The sequence below is a fragment of the Salmo salar genome, chromosome 19 (assembly GCF_965601325.2).
Source record: "Salmo salar chromosome 19, fSalSal1, whole genome shotgun sequence".
NCBI classification, from domain to species: domain Eukaryota; kingdom Metazoa; phylum Chordata; class Actinopteri; order Salmoniformes; family Salmonidae; genus Salmo; species Salmo salar.
This window is the reverse complement of record NC_138309.1, coordinates 20,215,446-20,230,755: the sequence shown is the minus strand read 5'-3', so window position 1 is coordinate 20,230,755 and position 15,310 is coordinate 20,215,446. Positions and strand designations below refer to the sequence as shown.

At 41.8% G+C, this 15,310-nt stretch overlaps 1 protein-coding gene across 1 annotated transcript in view; it reads right to left on the bottom strand.

The window, feature by feature from the left end:
• The window catches only part of LOC106578558 (zinc finger protein 438), a 92,392-nt gene extending 87,476 nt beyond the window's left edge, over window positions 1–4,916 (bottom strand). The window contains exon 1 of the mRNA XM_014157536.3: window positions 4,795–4,916. The gene's annotated coding sequence lies outside the window, so the exon portion shown is untranslated. The remainder of the gene's footprint in view (window positions 1–4,794) is intronic.
• Window positions 4,917–15,310: the final 10,394 nt, after the last annotated feature.

Sequence of the window (15,310 nt, the reverse complement as noted above, 5' to 3'; positions counted from 1 at the left end):
AGGGTCCCTGGTTCGAGCCCGGGTTGAGGCGAAGAGAGGGACGGAACCTACACTGTTACATTGATGCTGTTGACCCGGATCATTGGTTGCTGCGGAAAAGGAGGAGGTCAAAGGGGGGGTGAGTGTAACCGATGTGAAATGGCTAGTTAGTTAGCGGTGGTGCGCGCTAATAGCGTTTCAATCGGTGACGTCACTCACTCTGAGACTTGAAGTAGGGTTTCCCCTTGCGTTGCAAGGGCCGCGGCTTTTGTGGCGCGATGGGTAACGATGCTTCGTGGGGTGTCAGTTGTTGATGTGTGCAAGGGTCCCTGGTTCGAGCCCGGGTTGAGGCGAAGAGAGGGACGGAACCTACACTGTTACATCATGCACAAAGTAAATGTCCTAACCGATTTGCCAAAACGAGTTTGTTAACAAGAAATTTGTGGAGTGGTTGAAAAACGAGTTTTAATGACTCCAACCTAAGTGTATGTAAACTTCCTACTTCAACTGTATGTGATTCTCCATACCCGTTACAAGTTCGCTAATGGAAAGCCTTGCATGGAATTTTTCAATTAACTTGTTAAAACCTGTTGGGGCTAGGGGGCAGTATTTTCACAGCCGGATGAAAAACGTACCCAATTTAAACGGGTTACTACTCTGGCCCAGAAAATAGAATATGCATATTATTAGTAGATTTGGATAGAAAACACTCTGAAGTTTCTAAAACTGTTTGAATGGTGTCTGTGAGTATAACAGAACTCATATGGCAGGCAAAAAACCTGAGAAAAATTGAATCAGGAAGTGGGAGAAATTAGAAATGTAGTTTTTCTTTTGAATCCCTTGAAAAACTACAGTGACATAGGATTTACGTTGCACCTCTCAACTCTTCCATTGGCTGTCAACAATCTTTAGGAACTGGTTTCATCCGTCACCTGTTACCGGGCAGAAAATTGTGGCTCAGTCAATCACTAGCCAGTCTGAGGACAGGTGTCTTATGACGCGCATGCACATGACTTCGTTGTTTTTTATTTTTCTTCTGGGATGAATACCTATTGCCCGGTTGTAAAATTATTGCAATTTTACGTTACAAAATACCCTAAATGATTGATTGTAAACAACGTTTGACGTGTTTCTACAAACGGTAATGGAACTTTTAACATTTTGTCTATGGATTTGCGTCCACGCCACATGGCATTGTAAAGTGTTCTGGATGGGTCAACAAAACGGATGTATTTGGACATAAATGATGGACTTTGCAGAACAAATGAACATTTCTTGTGGAAGTGGGTGCCCATCCGAGTGCATTCCGCTGAAGATCAGCAAAGGTAAGTAAACATTTTGAACATATTTTTAGAGATTTGTCGACGCTGTGGTTGTAGACTAACTGTATAGCTTAGCATTGAAGGCTAAGTTCTGTACTCAGAATATTGAACAATGTGCTTTTTTCCCGTAAAGTTATTTTGAAATCTGACAAAGTGGTTGCATAAAGGAGTAGATTATCTCTAATTCTTTAAATAATTGTTATACATTTTTTCAACATTTAGGAGTTCTTCTGTAAATGAAATGTGCCTATTCACCGGTAGTTATGGGGAGAAAACATTTTCTGAACGTCATGCGTAATGTAAAAATTGGGTTTTTGGATATAAATATAAACTTGATTGTCCTAGGAGTGTCATCTGATGAAGATTGTCAAAGGTTAGTGCTTAATTTTAGCTGTATATCTGGTTTTGTGATGGCTATCCGTGCTTGGAAAATAGCTTTTTTTTTTGCTAAGGTGCTATGCTAAAATAATGTTTTGCTTTCACCGTAAAGCCTTTTTGAAATCAGACAATGTGATTGAATAAACGAGTAGAGTATCTTTAAAATGCCGTATAACACTTGAATTTTAATTTTGAGATGATTTTGTTTTGAATTTCGCGCCGTGCTCTCTCACTGGTTGTTGTCCAACCAATCCCTTTAGCGGGATTGTATCCTCTAGAGGTTAATGGCGATACTTTGTTCATTCTCGAATTTCTGAACAAAAACATCTTAGAAATGTCTGTGTCCAGTTGCAGGTGGTTCTACAAAAAAACAGTGAAAAGTCAGAGAGATATTAAATCGACGCTTTGCACAGAGTGAGGAGTTCCCTTGCCATTTTAGCTGACGGCAGGTTAGTAACTTTTGCAACCAAATGATTTTATTGTGCCTGTCCGGTCGCATACAAACTTATGGTCACACAAGGTGCCACTGGTGGATTCAAAATGAGTAGCCTAACAGTTATTTACATGGCCCCAGTTGCATTTTTAAACAAATGTATTTTTCTGTACGAAATCAATCATATGTATACATAGGGTGACAGTGAGCAATTGACCGTGAGCAAAATAACCACAGACGGGAAGTTGACAATGGCTTATTAATAAGCATAAATAAACTGTATTTCTATTTGCAGTCCTCAAAGACAAATTTCAATTCAATCTAATTAACCAGATCCAATGATCTACCGCCCGCAAGGCTGGGTGCCGCTAGTGCAAGGGGTGGGCAAAGTACTTTTTTCTCCCCAATTTCGTGGTATCCAATTGGTAGTTACAGCCTTGTCCGTACGGGAGTAGCAGCAATGGGACTCGGGAGAGGCGAAGGTCGAGAGCCGTGCCTCCTCCGAAACACAACCCAGCCAAGCCGCACTGCTTCTTGACACAGTGCACCTGGCTACCGTGTCAGCGTGCACTGCGCCCGGCCCACCACAGGAGTCGCTAGAACGCGATGGGAACAAGGAAATCTTCGACCTGACAAACCCTCTCCTAATCCAGACAATGCTGGACCAATTGTGCCCTGCCTCATGGGTCTCCCAGTCACAGACATCTGTGACACAGCCTGGGATCAAACCCTGGTCTGTAGTAACGCCTCAAGCACTGCGATGCAGTGCCTTAGACCGCTGCGCCACCCGGGAGGCCCCAGCAAATTGTTCGAACAAACAATTGGTCCCCCAAAAATGCGGCCAGCCGTTGAATTTCCAAATCCCGATGTGGCCCTCGACCCAAAAAAGTTTGCCCACCCCTGCGCTAGTGCATCATTATAACATTGCGCTAACAAATAGTATTATACCTCCCTGAGCGGAAGTGAGAAACTGAAATCATCACATGAGAAAGGCCATACTACAGGTGTGCATCCTATTTGTTATTTTACCTTTATTTAACCAGGTAGGCCAGTTAAGAACAAGTTCTCATTTACAACTGCGACCTGGCCAAGATAAAGCAAAGCAGTGCGACAAAAACATCAAAGTTACACATGGGATAAACAAACGTACAGTCAATTGCACAATAGAAAAATCTATATACAGTGTGTGCAAATGTAGTAAGATTAGGGAGGTAAGGCAATAAGTAGGCCAGAGTGGCGAAATAACTACAATTTAGCATTAACACTGGAGTGATAGATGTGCAGATGATGATGTGCAAGTAAAGATACTGGGGTGCAAAAGAGCAAAAAAATACCAATATGGGGATGAGGTAGTTGGGTGTGCTATTTACAGATGGGCTGTGTATAGGTGCAGTGATCGGTAAGCTACCCTGACAGCTGATGCTTCAAGTTAGTGAGGGAGATCGAAGTCTCCAGCTTCAGTGATTTTTGCAGTTCATTTCAGTCATTGGCAGCAGAGAACTGGTAGGAAAGGTGGCCAAAAGAGGTGTTGGCTTTGGGGATGACCAGTGAAATATACCTGCTGGAGCGAACTCTGAAAATGGATGGGGGCAATCAATTCACATATGGTGTCCAGGGCACAGCTGGGGGCTGAGGGGGGTCTATAACAAGCGGCAACAGTGAGAGACTTATTTCTGGAAAGGTGGATTTTTAAAAGTAGAAGCTTGAACTGTTTGGACACAGACCTGGATAGTATGACAGAACTCTGCAGGCAACTCTACCCCGTTTGGCAGTTCTATCTTGACAGAAAATGATGTTGTTGGGGATGGAGATTTCTGAATTTTTGGTGGCCTTCCTATTTTCTCTTCTTACAAAACCACTTACGGCACAAGTAGTGAACGTTTCAACAAATGATTCAATTTGCCTATTCAACCGTGGCACTGGGGATTTATCTACAGTCCACTATCAGTTCCACTGTATCTCTCTGGCACCTGCACAGGTAGATGTAGCCACGCAGTTACATGATTCCTATCATACTGCTTTTCCAATTGCAAATACGAATGGCAAAATAAAGCTAGTCTGTTTTCTTATGTTGGCTGATCGTGAAGGTGCCATGGACGAAATACTGACCTATATGACGGTTGTCACTAGTTACCACAGCCACAAAATCAAACCCCGTCTATTTCTACAATGTATCTTCTTAAAATGTGATTTAAACCTAACATTAACCACACTGTTAACCTGTATGCCTAACCTAAAATTCAGACCAAAAGTCAACAACAACAAAAGACATTTTACGATAGAGCCAATTTTGACTTTGTGGCTGTGGTAACTAGAGGAAACTCTTATGCATTATGACATGACTTGATACATGACCTAGTCTACTGTAGCTAAATGCATGGCACAAAAAGAATATGCACGACTTTCATGTTTGAAAATCAGTTGAAATCACACATTCACAGCTATTTCGCACACCTAAACACACTGGTTGTACACTGGTAGCGTGTGTTTTTCCTGATATTCAATGTTATGAAAAGGCCAAAGAAGCCTGCTATCGCTCCCTCTGTATCCTTACTTTCCTATTGGCTGAAATTAACATCGTAATATCATTGCACAGCAAGCTCATTACCATTTGGATTTATTTTCTATTGGCAACGGTGAAAGGCTTAGACGAAATTGTAGAGTTACTTTCAGACATCTCACCTGTATCCCTGGTTGTTTTGGAGGCTTCTTCGTTAATTTGTCAATTGCGACATATTCATTTCTTGTAGAACGGCAGACCTTCATAACTGTTTGTCTACAGCCATTTTGAGCTATACCTCGAGCTAAAGATGACGGGGGAGAGAGTAGTAAGTCGCTGCTCTTTCAATCAAAATCTTACTCAAATTTATGTTGGTAATAGTGAGACAAATAGAAACTGAAAACATCGTTTGATTTTATTTCGATTTTTTTTCATGCATTTTGTCAAGAATGGAATGTGTTACAATCGCATAGTTCCCGAAACCCCCTTTTTGAGTGAAATGGTATGTCTCTTAGAATACTCGGTTAGCTCGTCAAATGTAGCCAATCAGCGACGTTGAAATGTAATCCTCCAAATTATCAATATAAAGGGGATTTGACGCTTGCAAGTACAGTAGAGGTATAATGATAAAACATTTCAGACAGTTTTTTCATCTTCAATCAGTATTTGAATTTACCATTATGAACAGCCCTGCAATGCTCTGTGCTCCCGGTCAAGATCTCTGCATACACAATATAATAAGTAGCCTATGCTTTCCTGTTTTAGAATTCAATGTGAGTTTCACATAGGCATGGGTTGTGTTACTGTAGTTGGACCGCAAACAGTTTGGGCGTAGTCATTCTTTTTCATATTTTTCTATACACAATACAGTAGGTTATATCAAATTATGAGAATCCTTATCTTGTGTTACAGTAGTAATACTGGTAGTATAGTATAGCCGTAGGCTATTCTGATGACAGTTTCCATTATAGAAGCACACCATGTTGCTTCGTCAACGTGTAGGCTATTCTGTTCCACAAACAAACAACTCCCTGATGGTGTAGAACAATATGCTGCTGCCTCCCTGGATGTATTCAAGCATGATGTTATTAGTTTTGCTGGGATCAGAGTCACTTCAGGCTACACGTGTCCTGTTCAGTTAACCGCTGTCACAGCCTGTAGTGTATGGTCCCTGGCAGGTGGTGTTGCTCACTGCTGTGGCGGTGTAGTGAGGCAGAGCGAGAGAGGCTTTTCACAGTCTGAGGAATCGCCTTCACACACGCATGCACATGCATTGCACACACACATTCTCTCGATCAGTCCCACATGCAAAATATAGTGTTACAGATGTTATTATCGAATACACATATTACAGGCTGAAGCATGGTTTGCTTCCTATAGGATGTTGTTACTGTTGGTGCAACACAGTTATAGGTAATGTATAATGAATGATGTGGTGCTGTGTTGTTATATTTCATGCTGATTGCGACCAGAGGCAGCTTATCAATATTTCACATCTCCCAAAGCAGGAAGTGAAAAATATAGGTGACTAGCTTCTAATGAAATACTGAGGAAGCATTACTTTTTCCCTCAGACATACTGTATTATTACAGAGAACAGATAACTATGCACAGAGATCCTATTAAATTACTAATATGTTCTAATATGTAATTATATGTTACTATTGCCATTTGAGCAGGACCTGGCTTAGAGGTCCTGTGCCTATGAACAATAGACTTGAAACAGTTGAAAAGTAGGTGGCACTTTACTCGTTTTTGGGTTCAATACCTTAATCTTTGCTTCATTTTTATTTATTTATTTATTGTAATTTAGCAGACGTTCTTATCCAGAGCGACTTACAGGAGCAATTAGTTTAAGTGCCTTGCTCAAGCGCACATCGACAGATTTTTCACCTAGTCGGCTGGAGGATTTGAACCAGCGACCTTTCGATTATTGACCCAATGCTCTTAATCTGTAGGTGAAGGTAATTCTATTTACCTTCATCACTAAATAGAATTAAGAATGGCCTGTGCTGTGGCAGTAATGACAGTATTGATCAGCTCACAGAAACCCTTTCAGGCTGGTAATCACAAAGCAGCTTCTGTGGATGGAGGGATAGGGTGAAGGAGGAGTGAGACAGACCAATATGTGGTTTGCCCATTTATCAGGTAATCCTTACCCATTACGAGTCAGATACATGCCTACATAGCTGACTGATAGGGCACCATCTTACAGTGTACCTTTCTCTGCTCTTTATCTCACCACTATATCTCTCTCCAATCTGGAGCTTGTATCTCAGCCCAACTGCAGCCCCGCTACTTATGCTGAATGCCTGAATACAGTTTATATGCAATCAGACATTCATGTCAATTAATTTGACCCAAAACAAGGGGTTACATTTCATAGTAATTTTTGTTGCAGCTTTATGGAGATAGAGGGTGATCTTGCAAAGATCCCCATGCCAATTCCCTCTTACCATAAATACAAAATAATTTAGGCTCCAGAACCATGCTCATTATGTCAGTGTAGTGAAGAGGTTTGATGTTTTGAGATGAAATGCTTTAAGATTAAATATTCATTTTTTTATATTGGTTAATTATGTATTTATGTGTCCACTGTCAAGTTGAAACTCATGCTCCAGTGAGGGATGTTTCAGGCGTATGTTTATGCCAATGTTGCGGAATACATTTCCCCCTTATTATAGGATTTCTGAGGTAAACTCGTATGCAACCTTATGGAAATATTAAATGAGGAGAGTGCATAACACACCTCACTGGACACATTGTGTGAGTGTAATTATTTCGCCTCTATGGCCTATTTATTGCCTTGCCTCCCTACTCTTCTACATTTGCACACTTTACATATAGTTTTCTATTGTGTTATTGACTGTACGTTTGTTTATGTGTAACTCTGTGTTGTTGTTTTTGTCGCACTGCTTTGCTTTATCTTGGCCAGGTCGCAGTTGTAAATGAGATCTTGTTCTCAACTGACCTACCTGGTTAAATAAGGGTGAAATAAAAAATAAAAAAAATAAAAAATAATCCTGCACAGCATCCTCTGAGGTGAATGTTTAGGTCTTTATTGAGCACATTCTAATAGGTCATTGTTGGCCGGCAAAATGTTGTCCCTTCTTTTATAATTCATCATGGAATATACTGTAATTCACTCAATTATTATTCATTTACTCTAGTATTATGGGTGGAACAAGCCATTTACTCTAGTATTATGGGTGGAACAAGTAATTTACTCTAGTATTATGGGTGGAACAAGCCATTTACTCTAGTATTATGGGTGGAACAAGTACTTTACTCTAGTATTATGGGTGGAACAAGCCACTTACTCTAGTATTATGGATGGAACAAGTAATTTACTCTAGTATTATGGGTGGAACAAGCCATTTACTCTAGTATTATGGGTGGAACAAGTCATTTACTCTAGTATTATGGGTGGAACAAGTCATTTACTCTAGTGTTATGGGGGAACAAGCCATTTAGTGTAGTATGGTGGGTGGAACAGGCCATTTACTCTAGTATTAGAGTACACCCAACCCCAATAAGAGGTTCAATGGGTCCTGAGGGCCAGGACCAAGACACACAGCTCAGAGTTATACAGACAGTATGGTAGCAGATTCTCAGCAGGACCAAGCCATCCACACCATGGATGTAAATATAAATACATCAATAATAACAACAGAAGCAACAACACCAGTCAGGCAATGAATTTACAAGTCCAAAGGAGTCTGGCCTTTGTAGGTGCAATGAAATACATAATTTTTTTCCTTTTAATTGAATCCTGCAGCCATCGACTGTACTTGGGTGAAACAACTAATTTACTCTAGAATTAAGGGTGAAACAATTGATGAGATGATGGTTGAATTTTTAAGTATGCACCTGTCTTTCTTTTTTCTTTCTTTCTCCTCTTTCTCTCCTTTCTCTCTCTCTCTCTCTCTCTTTTTCTGTCTCTCCGCTCCTCTCTTTCTCCTCCCAACGATGAAGTCAAGGAAAGGCAAGATGCCCTCTCTCAACCGTAAAACATTCCAATGAAACACTTTTCTCAACTTTTATTTTCAAGGTTGAGGTTGGGCTGCAAGACATTTTCAGTAAGTCGTAATGGTGTGACTTTTGGTGTATTGCTTGCTTTATTCAAATCAAATTGTATTTGTCACTTGCGCTGAATACAAAGGGTGTAGACTTTACCGTGAAATGCTTACTTACGAGCCCTTCCCAACGATGCAGTAAAAAAAATTACAAAACTAAAAATAGTAACACAACAGGAATAAAATACACAAACATTTAGCTATATACAGGGATAACAGTACCAGGATAGGGTCAATGCACACAGTCCGGGTAACCATTTATTTAATTATTAAGCAGTCTTATGGCTATATAGCAGTCTTATGGCTTGGAGGTAGAAGCTGTCTCGGAACCTGTTGATCCGAGAGCCGATGCTCTGCCGGACAGTAGCAGAGCGAACATTCTCTGGCTTGGGTGGCTCAAGTCTTTGGCAATTGTTTGGGCTTTACGCTGACACCGCCTGATATAGAGGTCCTGGATGGCAGGGAACTCAGCCCCAGTGATGTACTGGGCCGTCAACACAACCCTCGGTAGCGCTTCGCGGTCAAGGCAGAGCAGTTGCCATACCAAGCGGTGGTGCAGCTAGTCAAGATGCTCTCGATGGTGCAACTGTAGAACGTTTTGAGGATCCGAGGGGAAGAGGCGCTGTCGTGTCCTCTTAACGACTGTGTGGGTGTGTGTGGACCATTTCAAATCTTTAGTGATTTGGACACCGAGGAACTTGAAGCTCTCAACCTGCTCCACTGCAGCCCTGTCGATGTGGATGGTGGTGTGCTCTCCCCCTTTTTCCTATAGTCCACGACCAGCTCCTTGGTTTTACGGATGTTGATGGAGAGGCTGTTGTCCTGGCACCACACTGCCAAGTCTCTGACCTCCTCCCTGTAGGATGTCTCATCGCCGTCGGTGATCAGGCCTACCACCGTCGTGCTGTCAACAAACTTATTGATGGTGTTGGAATTGTGCATGGCCATGCAGTTGTGGGTGAACAGGGAGTACAGGAGGGAACTAAGCATACGTACCTGAGGGGCCCCCATGTTGAGGGTCAGCGTGGTGGAGGTGTTGTTGCCTACCCTCACCACCTTGGTCCGGCCCATCAGGAAGTCCAGGATCCAGTTGCAGAGGAAGATGTTCTGTCCCAGGGTCCCGAGCTTGGTAATGAGTTTGGAGGGGACTATGGTGTTGAACGCTCAGCTGTTGTCAATGAATCCCAGTGTCACATAGGTGTTCCTCTTTTTCTGTTGAGACAGAGAGCAGCGTGAAGTGCAATTGAGATTACGTAATCTGTCGATCTGTTTGGGCGGTATGCAAATTAGAGTGGGTCCATGGTGTCTGGGATGATGGTGTTGATGTGTGTCATGACCAGCCTTTCAAAGCCCTTCATAATTACAGATGTGAGTGCTACGGGACAATAGTAATTTAGCCTGGTTACCTTGGAGTTCTTGGGAACAGGGACAATGGTGGTCAATTTGAAATATGTTGGGATTACAGACTGGGACAAGGAGAGATTGAAGACTAAAATGTAAACGTAAAATGTCTGTGAAGACGCCTGGATTATATGTACACTGAGTATATCAAACATTAGAAACAACTTCCCCCCTTGCAGTCCTTGACACAAACAGGTGCGCCTGCGGCCTGGCACCTGCTACCATACCACGTTCAAAGGCACTTACATTTTTGTCTTGCCCATTCACCCTCTGAATGGCACACATACCAATCCATGCCTCAATTGTCTCAAGACTTAAAAATCCTTCTTTAACCTGTCTACTCCCCTTCATTTACACTGATTGAAGTGCAGGTCTGTGTTGATAACCCACCTTTCCTTCCTTCCTTTCACACAATTTATTACAAGCTGTGTGTGATCATTTTGGATCCTCACAAAAGCCATTTAGTGCTGTAGAAGGTTTCTGTCCCACTTTCTGTCAGCGAAGCCATGAATTATTGGGAGAGGCAGGATTAGGCACCAATTATAGAACTCATGCACTGCTGAACTTCTATTTCCCCCCCGTTTACAGTCTTTATTATGAATAATAAACGAGAATATAATTGTAACATGTTTATTTCCAGCTAGCCCTTTGACAATGTTGTGTTATTACAGTCCTTTCCTGCTCTGGAATTTAAACGGTGGCTTCTGAGTTTCTTTACCCATACTCCCCGGCAGTCCCGTAACCCTTTCAGCACCTCTCCAGTCGGTGCTTGTAAAGTTGTGGGTGGTCGGGCTCAGCCTTAGTCAGGGGTTTGGACCCTGTGGTGGACGTGTGGATATTGAGCTGTGAAATTGCATTAAGTCGCCAGTTCTAAAGTCGTAATGGTGAGGCAGGGAGGCAAATGGCAATCCTTCCTTTAATGAAACCTAAGCTACTTTACAAAGCAGAGTAGAGGACCAAAGAAGGCCTGCTGGAGTTGGACAACTGGGACTTATAAGGGGGAAGTTGAATGGAGGGAAACTGCAGATATTCACATGCATTTATGCTTAATGTCAACTAAAATGAACAAGTACTTTATGACTAGGCAGACTACTGCCGTTATGTATTTATTTGGACAGTGAAGCTAAAACTTTTAATTTGGCTCTATACTCCAGCATTTTGAATTTGAGATCAAATGTGTTATGTGAGGTGACAGAATGTCACCTTTTATTTGAAGGTATTTTCATACATATCTGTTTAACAGTTTAGCAATTAATGCACTTTATGTATCTAGTCCCCTCATCTACATTTCTTTACTTTACTCTAATACAACTGTGGTTTGTCACTGCTATGCTTTCCCATTGTGGCCGATTCAATTGCAATCATTCTGTTACAGATTTTTCAGTCACTCTGTTACCGATTTGGTAACAGTGACACGTTTTAATCCCTTTCTAATTTATGAACAAAATTGTTATCAGTAAAAACACCACAACTAATTGATAGATCTACCTTTTCTTTTGACTTCTGTAAACTTTCATAATCCTCCCTCCTCATGAGGGAGAGAAATTAGAAAATATATTAAAAATATGTTTTTTATTTCACCTTTATTTAACCAGGTAGGCCAGTTGAGAACAAGTTCTCATTTACAACTGCAACCTGGCCAAGATAAAAACAACACAGAGTTACACATGGGATAAACAAACGTACAGTCAATAACACAATAGAAGAATCTATGTACAGTGTGTGCAAATGTAGTAAGATTATTTTTTTTTACCTTCATTTAACTAGGCAAGTCAGTTAAGAACAAGTTCTTATTTTCAATGACAGCCTAGGAACAGTGGGTTAACTCCCTTGTTCAGGGGCAGAACAACAGATTTTTACCTTATCTGCTCGGGGATTTGATCTTGTAACCTTTCAGTTACTAGTCCAACGCTCTTACCACTAGGCTACCTGCAGCCCCAATTAGGAAGGTAAGGCAATAAATAGGTCATAGTTGCAAAATAATTACAATTTAGCATTAACACTGGAGTGATTGATGTGCAGATGATGATGTACAAGTGGAGATACTAGGGTGCAAAAGAGCAAAAAAATAAATAACAATATGGGGATGAGGTAGTTGGGTGGGCTATTTACAGATGGGCTGTGTACCGGTGCAGTGATCGGTAAGCTGCTCTGACAGCTGATGCTTAAAGTTAGTGAGGGAGATATAAGTCTCCAGCTTCAGTGACTTTTGCAATTCGTTCCAGTCATTGGCAGCAGAGAACTGGAAGGAAAGGCGGCCAAAGGAGGTGTTGGCTTTGGGGATGACCAGTGAAATATACCTGCTGGAGCGCGTGCTACGGGTGGGTGTTGCTTTGGTGACCAGTGAGCTGAGATAAGGTGGGGCTTTACCTAGCAAAGACTTATAGATGACCTGGAGCCAGTGGGTTTGGCGACGAATATATAGGGCCAGCCAACGAGAGCATACAGGTCGCAGTGTTGGGTGGTATATGGGGCTTTGGTGACAATACAGATGGCACTGTGATAGACTACATCCAATTTGCTGAGTAGAGTGTTGGAGGCTATTTTGTAAATGACATCGCCGAAGTCAAGGATCGGTAGGATAGTCAGTTTTACAAGGGTATGTTTGGCAGCATAAGTGAAGGAGGCTTTGTTGCGAAATAGGAAGCCGATTCTAGATTTAATTTTGGATTGGAGATGCTTAATGTGAGTCTGGAAGGAGAGTTTACAGTCTAACCAGACACCTAGGTATTTATAGTTGTCCTCTGAACCGTCCAAAGTAGTGATGCTAGTCGGGCGGGCGGGTGGATGTGGCAGCGATCGGTTGAAGAGCATGCATTTAGTTTTACTAGCATTTAAGAGCAGTTGGAGGCCACGGAAGGAGTGTTGTATGGCATTGAAGCTCGTTTGGAGGTTTGTTAACACAGTGCCCAAAGAAGGGCCAGATGTATACAGAATGGTGTCATCTGCGTAGAGGTGGATCAGAGACTCACCAGCAGCAAGAGCGACATCGTTGATATATACAGAGAAAAGAGTCGGCCCGAGAATTGAACCCTGTGGCACAATATGTGGCAAAATGTGTTAAACAGAAGATGAATAATTTCTGCAAAACTAAATACAAACGTTGATATTAGTTGGCAGGGGGCTTTACTTCAATATTATTGTCACGCCCTGACCATAGAGAGCCTTTTATTCTCTATGTTGGTTAGGTCGGGGTGTGACTAGGGTGGGTAATCTAGGTTGTTCTATTTCTATGTTGGCCTGGTATGGTTCCCAATCAGAGGCAGCTGTTTATCGTTGTCTCTGATTGGGGATCATATTTAGGCAGCCATTTCCCCACTGTGTTTTGTGGGATCTTGTTTTGTTTATGTGTAGTTGCCTGTGAGCACTCCAGAACGTCACGTTTCGTTTGTTCGTTTATTGTTTTGTATTTGCTGAAGTTTCACTTTATAATAAAGATGTGGAACGCTACGTACGCTGCGCCTTGGTCCAGTTCTTACGACGACCGTGACAATTATTGTGTTTTGATGTATTTCTAATAGCTTTCAAGACTTTTTCCTAATAGATGGTTTTTAAGAAACATTTTCCATCTGTGTGACCAGAAATCAAAGCCATTGCTTATTCCAAATCTTTGGGATGGAAAAGTCTTTCATTTCTCAAAAATATAGACTCTTAGCTTTCATTTGACACCAACTTTGATATGCTCCTATAAACTTCACAAGTTGGTGCTTGTGGGTCCTTTCAGATGATAGATCAATGTTAAAGTATAAGGATGGAGGGAGATAGAGAGGAGGGGTCTGGAAAAATATCCTTCCTTCTGCTGTGTAACACCTGAGTAATCATTTTTTTCTCACTACATCTCCCTTCACAGGTATTATTTCATCCCAGAGCGATTTGAAACTGTGAAGATGCTTCCAACAATAACAACACCTTGATATACTGAGCTTGACGTCTTTGCAATATCTACGGGTGGCCGTTCCAGCAACAGCAACAAATGAGCAGTGAAATGCAACAAGCGCCCCAATAAACACAGTATAAATTTCAAACGGTGGTTTCCAGGGGATGGCTGTCTCTTTTGACAATCAGAACAGGGGGAAGACTGGGGAAAGGTTGTCTGGGGCTCAGCGTGTGAGGCACACGTACACAGAGTGTTGTACTGAGCGGCCAAGGTAAGAATGTATCTTGGATAGTTTGGTTGACAGACAGTACTATATTCAACCTGAAGTCAGAAGACCTCAGTCCCTCAGCTAATGACACAGTCAGTAGATTCATATGTCTGAGCTTTTGTGTTTGTTTAAGTGTGTGTAGAGGGGTGTGTAGAGGGGGGATGCTGGACTTGTCATGACCCTATCTGTCACATCTGGGCCTTTATCCAAAACCTTTTCCAGATTTCCAAGTCTCATCCTGTAGAGAAATAAAAATATGCATTTGAATGCTATTTGCAAATGAATAGAAGGTGGTGCACTCAGATGACCAGTACTGTACTGCAGAACTCCAGAACAATTTGTGAATGCTTCAGGGTTTCTTGTATTTTAGTTAGGCCCCGAATCTTTCCCTGACCCCTGTCCTGACTAAGATGTTTGGGGTGTGGCTCACTCTGAACAAGTGTGTCAGTCCGCTACTTCCTGGTGAGGAGAAAAATCCATAAAGCAGGGAGGAAGTGAGGTCATAACAGACAGGAAGTGAGTTCAGAATGACCAGACGTTTAGGAGGGAAACGGACCGAGATTTACATCTAGTCCTCAAAACATTGGACATTGTATTGTTGGTTTTGCAGGGCCTCCGTGTGTGTTGTGATCAAATGAATTGGTATTTGTCCTGGAATGTTCCTTTCCAAGGGTTGGGTTTGACTTCCTGAGAGAGACTCAGAATTTTGGTCCCAGAGTATGAGAATATGAGAGAATTTCAGGCAATATGATTTGTTTATTTGTATAATTTATTGTTTATTTATGTCAATCAATCTGGTAATTGATATGGTAAATTGATTCAAGTCTACATTGGTATTTTGGTACTAGTAACTATCATTGCTTATTAGTAATGGATCTTTCTATGATCAATAACCATCTGTGCCCCACCTGGGCTGCTGGGGGTGTGCAGTGCATTCTCTTTTAGTTTGTTATCTATCAGCTATCACTTCAGCTCTGAGTGTGATGTGGTGAGCTAAGTGCTGTGTTGATGCTGTTCTGTGGGGGATGTGTGTGAAAAGGAAGGCCTGGGCCTCACATTTAGCTGTGGTCTCCTGGG